General features: G+C 41.7%; 1 pseudogene; it reads left to right on the forward strand.

Moving 5' to 3' along the window:
- Window positions 1–249: 249 nt before the first annotated feature.
- On the forward strand, window positions 250–1,154 carry LOC102243004 (annotated as a pseudogene).
- Window positions 1,155–4,581: the final 3,427 nt, after the last annotated feature.

A 4,581-nucleotide genomic window follows, 5' to 3' on the forward strand; every position in this document is an offset into this window, starting at 1 on the left:
TCATAGGAAGTATGAGTAGTATTATTTCATTTTAAGTAGTTTTATATTTCTATTATGATTGCTTGTTGAATCTGTGGGTTAACAGTATATTTAGTAATTCATAAAACATGAGAGTTTTTTCTAGTTTTGAGGTAAGTGCTACTTTCTAAGTTAATTGTGTTGTGGTTCGAAAATAGAAGACAACATCAGTTCTCAGAGTGCCTTCTACCCCAGCTCCTTCCCTTCAGTCAGATTCCCTCTGAGTTTCCTCACAGAATGGCCCCACAACGACAGTTTTTCCTCCCACCTCAAGCAAAGAAACCAAAATTGCCTCCTCCCCCCAAGTTGGAGAAGTCAATCCCTCAGGACTTGCCAAAGGAGGAAAAGAACAGCAAGAATCAATTGAACATATTGATGAAGTATATTGATGAAGTATAAAATTGAATAGACAGACTCAATGAACAAGCTAGTGAAGAGATTTTGAAAGCAGAATAGAAATATAACAAACTCCACCAACCATTTTCTCAGAAGTCAGAGTTGATCTCAAAAATCCCACATTTTGGGGTAACATTTGTCAACCATCCACAAGTGTCAGCACTGCTTGGGGAGGAGGATGAAGAGGTGCTGCATTATTTGACAAGAGTTGAAGGGACAGAATTTTAAGATATTAAGTCAGATATGTATTACAGAATACATTTTTATTTTGATGAAAACCCTTACATCAAAAATAAAGTTCTCTCCAAAGAATTTCATCTGAATGAGAGTGGTGCTCTATCTTCAAAGTCCACTGAAATCAAATGGAAATCTGGAAAGGGATTTGAGGAAAGGTTCAAGTAAAAACAAACAAACAAACAGAATAAAGCCAGCAGAAAGAGACAGCATGAGAATTGAGAGAGCTTCTTTACCTAGTTACTGACCATTCTGATGCAGGTGTAGATGAGTTAGGAAGAGCCATTAAAGATGATATTTGGCCAAATCCATTACAGTACTACTTGGTTCCTGACATGGATGATGAAGAAGGGGAAGGGGAAGGAGAAGGAGAAGGAGAAGGAGAAGGAGAAGGAGAAGGAGAAGGAGAAGGAGAAGGAGAAGGAGAAGGAGAAGGAGAAGGAGAAGGAGAAGGAGAAGGAGAAGGAGAAGGAGAAGGAGAAGGAGAAGGAGAAGGAGAAGGAGAAGGAGAAGGAGAAGGAGAAGGAGAAGGAGAAGGAGAAGGAGAAGGAGAAGGAGAAGGAGAAGGAGAAGGAGAAGGAGAAGGAGAAGGAGAAGGAGAAGGAGAAGGAGAAGGAGAAGGAGAAGGAGAAGGAGAAGGAGAAGGAGAAGGAGAAGGAGAAGGAGAAGGAGAAGGAGAAGGAGAAGGAGAAGGAGAAGGAGAAGGAGAAGGAGAAGGAGAAGGAGAAGGAGAAGGAGAAGGAGAAGGAGAAGGAGAAGGAGAAGGAGAAGGAGAAGGAGAAGGAGAAGGAGAAGGAGAAGGAGAAGGAGAAGGAGAAGGAGAAGGAGAAGGAGAAGGAGAAGGAGAAGGAGAAGGAGAAGGAGAAGGAGAAGGAGAAGGAGAAGGAGAAGGAGAAGGAGAAGGAGAAGGAGAAGGAGAAGGAGAAGGAGAAGGAGAAGGAGAAGGAGAAGGAGAAGGAGAAGGAGAAGGAGAAGGAGAAGGAGAAGGAGAAGGAGAAGGAGAAGGAGAAGGAGAAGGAGAAGGAGAAGGAGAAGGAGAAGGAGAAGGAGAAGGAGAAGGAGAAGGAGAAGGAGAAGGAGAAGGAGAAGGAGAAGGAGAAGGAGAAGGAGAAGGAGAAGGAGAAGGAGAAGGAGAAGGAGAAGGAGAAGGAGAAGGAGAAGGAGAAGGAGAAGGAGAAGGAGAAGGAGAAGGAGAAGGAGAAGGAGAAGGAGAAGGAGAAGGAGAAGGAGAAGGAGAAGGAGAAGGAGAAGGAGAAGGAGAAGGAGAAGGAGAAGGAGAAGGAGAAGGAGAAGGAGAAGGAGAAGGAGAAGGAGAAGGAGAAGGAGAAGGAGAAGGAGAAGGAGAAGGAGAAGGAGAAGGAGAAGGAGAAGGAGAAGGAGAAGGAGAAGGAGAAGGAGAAGGAGAAGGAGAAGGAGAAGGAGAAGGAGAAGGAGAAGGAGAAGGAGAAGGAGAAGGAGAAGGAGAAGGAGAAGGAGAAGGAGAAGGAGAAGGAGAAGGAGAAGGAGAAGGAGAAGGAGAAGGAGAAGGAGAAGGAGAAGGAGAAGGAGAAGGAGAAGGAGAAGGAGAAGGAGAAGGAGAAGGAGAAGGAGAAGGAGAAGGAGAAGGAGAAGGAGAAGGAGAAGGAGAAGGAGAAGGAGAAGGAGAAGGAGAAGGAGAAGGAGAAGGAGAAGGAGAAGGAGAAGGAGAAGGAGAAGGAGAAGGAGAAGGAGAAGGAGAAGGAGAAGGAGAAGGAGAAGGAGAAGGAGAAGGAGAAGGAGAAGGAGAAGGAGAAGGAGAAGGAGAAGGAGAAGGAGAAGGAGAAGGAGAAGGAGAAGGAGAAGGAGAAGGAGAAGGAGAAGGAGAAGGAGAAGGAGAAGGAGAAGGAGAAGGAGAAGGAGAAGGAGAAGGAGAAGGAGAAGGAGAAGCAGTTAGGGTCAATTGGGCTGGCAAGGGAGCAGTTAGGTGTCGATCAGGCTGGCAGGGGAGCAGTTAGGCATTGGTCAGGCTGGCAGGGAAGCAGTTAGGGGTAATCAGGCAGGCAGGAAGGCAGGTGAGTGTTTGGGAGCCAGCAGTGTTGGATTGTGAGAGGGATGTCCGACTGCCCATTTAGGCCGATGCCACTGGGATCGGGTCTAAATGGGCAGTCAGACATCCCTCAAGGGGTCCCAGATTGGAGAGGGTGCAGGCTGGGCTGAGGGACACCACACCCCTCCCCGGTGCACGAATTTCGGCAACACAACACTGACTGCTGCCGCTGTGGGCACAGCGACCCACAAACAAACAATATGTTAAGTTGGCAGACACTAAACTCTTGGAGGTTCACTTCCTCACCCAAGGATATTTTTGCCATTGATTTTTATTTTTTATTAAAAAAAACTTTATTGTTGAGAATAAGAAAAATAATTGTTGCTTGAAAAAGTTATTTCATGCAGCCATTTGGTTTGTATCAGGAGGAAGTGAACCTCCAAGAGTTTAGTGTCTGCCAACTTAACATATTGTTTGTTTGTGGGATTTTTTATTAATAATCCTCACCCAAGGATATTTTTGCCATTGATTTTTATTTTTTATTAAAAAAAACTTTATTGTTGAGAATAAGAAAAATAATTGTTGCTTGAAAAAGTTATTTCATGCAGCCATTTGGTTTGTATCAGGAGGAAGTGAACCTCCAAGAGTTTAGTGTCTGCCAACTTAACATATTGTTTGTTTGTGGGATTTTTTATTAATAATCCTCACCCAAGGATATTTTTGCCATTGATTTTTATTTTTTATTAAAAAAAACTTTATTGTTGAGAATAAGAAAAATAATTGTTGCTTGAAAAAGTTATTTCATGCAGCCATTTGGTTTGTATCAGGAGGAAGTGAACCTCCAAGAGTTTAGTGTCTGCCAACTTAACATATTGTTTGTTTGTGGGATTTTTTATTAATAATCCTCACCCAAGGATATTTTTGCCATTGATTTTTATTTTTTATTAAAAAAAACTTTATTGTTGAGAATAAGAAAAATAATTGTTGCTTGAAAAAGTTATTTCATGCAGCCATTTGGTTTGTATCAGGAGGAAGTGAACCTCCAAGAGTTTAGTGTCTGCCAACTTAACATATTGTTTGTTTGTGGGATTTTTTATTAATAATCCTCACCCAAGGATATTTTTGCCATTGATTTTTATTTTTTATTAAAAAAAACTTTATTGTTGAGAATAAGAAAAATAATTGTTGCTTGAAAAAGTTATTTCATGCAGCCATTTGGTTTGTATCAGGAGGAAGTGAACCTCCAAGAGTTTAGTGTCTGCCAACTTAACATATTGTTTGTTTGTGGGATTTTTTATTAATAATCCTCACCCAAGGATATTTTTGCCATTGATTTTTATTTTTTATTAAAAAAAACTTTATTGTTGAGAATAAGAAAAATAATTGTTGCTTGAAAAAGTTATTTCATGCAGCCATTTGGTTTGTATCAGGAGGAAGTGAACCTCCAAGAGTTTAGTGTCTGCCAACTTATACCTTTTCCTTTCAACTTTGAAGATGTGGCCTATTTATATCAATTGTTTCTTTCTGATTTCTGTTAAAAACAGTCTGGCTGGTGTGGCTAAGTGTTTGAGTATTGACCTATGAACCTGGGTGTCACTGTTTGATTCCCTGTCAGGGCATGTGGGCACGATCCCAAGTGTGGGGCATGCAAGAGGCAGCAGATCAATGATTCTCTCCCATCACTGATGTTTCTATCTCTTTCTCCCTTTCCCTTCCTCTCTGAAATCAATAAAAATATATTCAAAAAAACAGAAGTCTGTTCATTAAAATAAAAAATAACAAGGTAGAGGGTGTCACTGTTTGATTCCCTGTCAGGGAATGTGGGCACGATCCCAAGTGTGGGGCATGCAGGAGGCAGCAGATCAATGATTCTCTCCCATCACTGATGTTTCTATCTCTTTCTCCCTTTCCCTTCCTCTCTGAAATCA

The sequence above is a fragment of the Myotis brandtii genome, unplaced genomic scaffold, assembly GCF_000412655.1.
Source record: "Myotis brandtii unplaced genomic scaffold, ASM41265v1 scaffold55, whole genome shotgun sequence".
Taxonomy (NCBI): Eukaryota; Metazoa; Chordata; class Mammalia; order Chiroptera; family Vespertilionidae; genus Myotis; species Myotis brandtii.